The 6,000-nt window shown below is 44.6% G+C and overlaps 1 non-coding gene across 1 annotated transcript; it reads right to left on the bottom strand.

Annotated features, from left to right (window-relative positions):
• Positions 1-1,233: 1,233 nt before the first annotated feature.
• On the bottom strand, positions 1,234-1,306 carry Trnak-cuu. Its single transcript has one exon. It is a non-coding gene; the product is annotated as a tRNA-Lys (tRNA).
• Between the last annotated feature and the right edge of the window lie 4,694 nt (positions 1,307-6,000).

Genomic DNA, 6,000 nt, shown 5'->3' with positions numbered 1-6,000 from the left:
GCAGGAGCCCGTTAAATGCCTGCCCCGACGTGGGCTTCTCTGCTTTTCCTAGCCCGGGTCCTCAGAACTAAACTTAAACGGGAGAGATGTCGCTTGTAGGTAGAGCTGGAACCCCGGAGTTAGGAGATTTACCGCCAATGGCACGGTCACAGAAAGTAGTAGTTCTCAACCTGTGGGGCACGACCCCTTCGGAGGTCTAACGACCCTGTCTCAGCAGTCACCATCGAAAATATCAAATATTTGCATTACAGTTCATAACAGTAGGAAAATTACACTTATGAAGTAGCAACAGTTATGATTGGTGTCACCACAACATGAGGAACTGTACCAAAGGGTTGCAGCATTAGGAAGGTTGAGAACCGCTGCTACACAATGAAGGAAACCCAGGCTTGTTGGTGCTGGCTGGAACTCAGGGCCCGAGTTTGGAATAGACTGCTGAGCCCAGGACGGCTACATGAGGAGGACGGCTGTCACCAGCTACAGTCCTACAATCATCAGTATCCTTCAGCCTGGCTCCAGCCTCCTCCCAGACACTCTAGAGCCCTGGGCCAATTCTGTAGGCAGAGTCCCGGGCTGGAGTTTCAATGGCCTCTGAGCATTCTGTTGAGTGCAGGATGCCCTGCTCTTGGTGCCTCCAATACACTGATTAAAGGTACAACGCTGAGATTCGACTCTAAAGCAGCCGCGGGCAGCTGTAGACAGCATGAAGCTTTTTTGAAAACTGGCTTCCTGTGGCTGGGGATATAGCTCAGTAGTGTAGGGTGAACCGGGTTCAATCCCTACTTTAAAAAAAGGGGGGGGGGGAGGAAGGAAGGAAGGAAAAGAAAAGAAATAAGGCCTATTAAAATATAGGCTCAGATGTGCTTTTCGGAGGTTTCAGAGCCGAGTTTCATTCTGGGAACCACATCTAGTAGTGATGAAAAGAACAGAATATGATGTTGAGGGGGAGGTAGGCTCATCCGGGATTTGCATCTAAAATTCTCTATTGGTGGGAATCACACCCCTAGACAAGTCAGACACCTACCTACATAATGCCACTCCATCGCGGTCCTAGAGTCCTGGGGCTGCAAAGGGACTAGGATTTTCCTGCTCTAGTCAAGCGTCCAGAGTAAAGATCCCCCCACCCCCTATGCATCCCACTCGGCAAGGCGGTATGGAGAGACAGAGATAAGGATCGGAGAAAGCAGAATAAACTTCAAGTGTCTCAGAATTCAAACAAACAAGAAATAAAGCCGCCCAACGTGGGGCTCGAACCCACGACCCTGAGATTAAGAGTCTCATGCTCTACCGACTGAGCTAGCCGGGCACTTTAAATCTTCAATTTTTAACTCTTTGCTTCTTCCTACACATAATGTCCCCTCAGCTTCTACACATAATGTCCCCTCAGCTTTGATTTGAAGATCTTTAGCTATTTCTTCTTGTGCCAGTGACTTACAGACTCGTCATGATGAATTCAACAGCCAGTTTTTCTACATTACACTTTGGCAGACTGTGTTAGAGTATAATTTGGCTCAGTCAATGTGTTAGCTAGTTTTGTCACCTTCACACAAGCTGGAGTCATTTTGGAACCTCAGCTGAGAAAATGCCCCAACCAGATTAACCTGTGTGTAAGTATATGGGGGTGTTTCTTGCTTTATGATTGACGTGGGAGGGCCCAGCCCACTGTGGGTGGTACCTCACCTGGACAGATAGTCCTGAGTACTTTAAGAAAGTAGAGTGAACAGGCTGCAAGGAGGAAGCCAAAAAGCATCACTCCTCCATGGTCTCTGCTTCAGTTCCTGGCTTGAGTTCCAGCGCTGACTTTCCTAGGTGATGGAGTGTGATTTGAGAGTTGTAAGCCTGCAAGCTGATTTTGGTCATGGTGTTTTATCACAGCAGTAGAAACGCTAACTAATGCAATTAGCATCTAACCCAACACTCTGCCTTCTTGCTCTGCTCCTAGAGGCCTTACAAGTTAACTGTGTTCTTTTCAGGGCTCTCTTGCAGCTTGTATGGCTAAGTGATGTGGTCTTCAGAGACGGGCATTTAGAAATCCTTTTGTATGTGTTTAGGGTGCTCCCTGGTACTGAGACATGACTGTTTATAAGTTTTAATTTCATAGAAAAAAAATCTCCCGAAACAGCTTGCTAAACTTAACTCTACACTTAGGCTCCTTCTCCAACTCCCTTGCTCAACTGTGCTGAATGAGCCAGGAGATCAGGGGATCTGTTTTGCTCATGAGCACTCTATCCTAGACTTGTGTGGGAACTCTTTCCCTTCCACCATTTGATGGGGGGTGACGACATCCCACGCTGGGTTCTCACTTGTATGTATGTTCACCAGCTGTCCATCATCACAGAAAATACTTTAGATAATTTATAAAGAGGAAGGCTTATTTGGGGTTTAGACTTGGAGGTTTTATTTATTTATTTATTTTATTATTTTAATTTTAAATAGCTTGTTTTACATGTCAATCCCAGTTCCCTCGCCCTCCCCTCCTCCCGCACCCCACCCCCTCAGCCTCCCACCCTATTGCCAATTCCTTCCACATAGGGGATATCTAGAGTCTGCCATTTCACTCAGGGCAGGGTCCAGGCACTCCCCTAAGAGTCCAGGCTGAGAGAGCATCCCTCTTTGTGTTATGGACACACGATGTCTGTTTGTATGACAGGGATAAACACTGATCCACTGCTCAGGACCCCATAGGTTGCCCAGGCCTCCTCACTGACTCTCACATTCAGGGGGTCCGGATCAGTCCCATGCTGGCCTCCCAGCTGTCCGTCTGGGGTCCAAGAGCTCTTCCCTGTTCAGATCAGCTGTCTCTGCTGGTTTTGCCAGCCCATTCTTTGCCAATTTGCTCATCGCTCCTCTCTCCCTGTCACTGGGTTCCATGGGTTCAGTTCAGTGTTTAGCTGTGGGTGTTTGCCTCTGCTTTCATTAGTCACTGAATGAAGGCTCCAGGATGGTTATAGACATCAAGTTCATTATCAGGAATGGGCATTCGGGGTGGTCTCTCCACTATTGCTTAGCTTGCCAGTTGGTGTCATCCCTTTAGATTACTAGAGGTCATACTGGTGCCTGATCTGTCTTCTTACCTATGATTCCCTCTTCCCCCTATCCTACCCCCCCAGTCGACTTTCCTGTTCCTCCACGTCCTACTCTCTCTTCCACTTCTCCCCCTCTCTATTTCCCAGGCCCCCCTCCTCCCCATCCCTCCCCGTGTTCCCCATCTGTTCAGAAGATCTTGCTTCATTCCTCTTCTCTGGGGTACCATGCATATCTCTTAGGTTCTTTCCTGTTTCCCAGACTCTCTATCAGTGGAAGTGCAGACTGGCACTATCCTGATCCATGTTTAAAATCCATATATGAGTGAGTACACACCATGTTTGTCTTTTTGTGACTGGGTTACCTCACTTAGGATGGTTTCTTCTAGTGCCATCCATTTACTTGCGAATTTCAAGATTCCATTGTTTTTTTTTTTCTGCTGAGTAGTACTCCATTGTGTAAATGTACCACATTTTCTCTATCCACTCTTCAGTTGAAGGGCATCTAGGTTGCTTCCAGGTCCTGGCTATTACAAATAATGCTGCTATGAACATGGTGGAGCAGATGCCCTTGTATGAATTTGCATCTTTTGGATTTATGTCTAAGAGTGGAATTGCTGGGTCTTGTGGTAGATTGATTCCCATTTTCCTGAGGAATCTCCATACTGATTTCCAAAGTGGGTGTACGAGTTGGCATTCCCACCAGCAGTGGAGGAGTGTTCCCCTCTCTCCACACCCTCTCCAGCATAAATTGTCTTCAGTGTTTTTGATTTTAGCCATTCTGACAGGAGTAAGATGGTATCTCAAATTTGTTTTGATTTTCATTTCCCTGATAGCTAAGGATGTTGAGCACTTTCTTAAGTGTCTCTCAGCCATTTTGGACTCCTCTATTGAGAATTCTCTACTTAGTTCTGTACCCCATCTTTTAATTGGATCCTTTGGTGTTTTGGAGACTTGCTTCTTGAGTTCTTTATAAATTTTGGAGATTAGCCCTCTGTCAGATATGGGGTTAGTGAATATCTTTTCCCAATCTGTGGGATCCCTTTTTGTCTTACTGACTGTGTCTTTTGCCTTACAGAAGCTTGTTAGTTTCAGGAGGTCCCATTTGTTAATTGTCGATCTCAGTGTCTGTGCTACTGGTGTTATGTTCAGGAAGTGGTCTCCTGTACCAATCCGTTGAAGAGTATCTCCCATGTTCTCTTCTAAGAGTTTCGGTGTGGTTGGATTTATGTTGAGCTATTTGATCCATTTGGACTTAAGTTTTGTCCAAGGGGATACATATGGATCTATCTGCAGTCTTCTGCATACCAATTCCGTTATGCCAGCACCATTTGTTGAAGATGTTTTCTTTTTTTCATTGTATAATTTTAGCTTCTTTGTCAAAAATCAAGTGTTCATAGGTGTGTGGGTTAAAATCAGGGTTTTCAATTCGGTTCCGTTGGTCTACCTGTCTATTTTTGTGCCAATACCAAGCTGTTTTCAAGACTATAGCTCTGTAATAGAGCTTGAAGTCAGGTATGGTAATGGCTCCTGAAGTTCTTTTATTTTATAGGGTTGTTTTGACTATCCTGGGCCTTTTGTTTGTTTGTTTGTTTGTTTTTGGTTTTTTCGAGACAGGGTTTCTCTGTGTAGTTTTGGAGGCTGTCCTGGCACTCGCTCTGTAGACCAGGCTGGCCTCGAACTCACAGAGATCCGCCTGTCTCTGCCTCCCGAGTGCTGGAATTAAAGGCGTGCGCCACCAACGCCCGGCGTGGGCCTTTTGTTTTTCCATATAAAGTTGATTATTGTTCTTTCAAGATCTGTGAAGAATTGTGCCGGAGTTTTGATAGGGATTGCATTGAATCTGTAGACTGCTTTTGGCAAGATTGCCATTTTTATTATGGTCATCCTACCAATCCAAGAGCATGGGAGATTTTTCCATTCTCTGGTATCCTCTTTGATTTCTTTCTTTAAAGACTCAAAGTTCTTGATATACAGGTCTTTCACTTCCTTGGTTAACATTATCCCCAGATATTTGATGCTGTTTATGGCTATTGTAAAGGGTGATGTTTCTCTGATTTCTTTCTCAGCCACTTTATCATCTGTATATAATAGGGCTACTGATTTTTTTTAGTTAACTGTGTATCCTGCCACTTTGCTGAAGGTGTTTATCAGCTCTAGGAGTTCCCTTGCAGAGTTTTTGGGGTCACTTATGTAAACTATCATATCATCTGCAAATAGTGAAAGCTTGACTTCTTCTTTTCCTGTTTGTATCCCCCTGATCTCCTTTTGTTGTCTTATTGCTCTAGCTAGAACTTCAAGTACAATATTGAAGAGATATGAAGAGAGTGGTCAGCCTTGTCTTGTTCCTGATTTTAGAGGAATTGTGTTGAGTTTCTCTCCATTTAGTTTGATTTTAGCTGTTGGTTTGCTGTATATAGCTTTTATTATGTTCAGGTATATTCCTGTTATCCCTGATCTGTCTAGGACCTTTATCATGAAGGGTTGCTGGATTTTGTCAAAGGCTTTTTCTGCATCCTGTGAGATGATCATGTGGTTTTTCCTTTGCAGTTTGTTTCTTTGGTGGATTACATTGATAGATTTTCTAATGTTGAACCATCCCTGCATTCCTGGGATGAAGCCTACTTGATCATGGTGGATGATATTTTTGATGTGTTCTTGAATCCGGTTTGCTAGTATTTTATTGAGTAATTTTTTTATCATTTTTTATTTTAATTTTAAATAGCTTGTTTTACATGTCAATCCCAGTTCCCTCTCCCTCCCATCCTCCCGCACTCCCCTTCCCCCCCCCCACCCTATTGCCAAATCCTTCCACATAGGGGATATCTAGAGTCTGTCATTTTACTCTTGGTAGGGTCCAGGCACTCCCCTAAGAGTCCAGGCTGAGAGAGCATCTCTCTTTGTGCTATAGGCACATGAAGACAGTTTGTATACCAGGGATAGACACTGATCCACAGCTCAGGGCCCCATAGGTTGT

The sequence above is a fragment of the Mesocricetus auratus genome, unplaced genomic scaffold, assembly GCF_017639785.1.
Source record: "Mesocricetus auratus isolate SY011 unplaced genomic scaffold, BCM_Maur_2.0 Super-Scaffold_100007, whole genome shotgun sequence".
Classification (NCBI taxonomy): Eukaryota; Metazoa; Chordata; class Mammalia; order Rodentia; family Cricetidae; genus Mesocricetus; species Mesocricetus auratus.
This window is presented reverse-complemented; position numbering and strand designations above follow the sequence as displayed.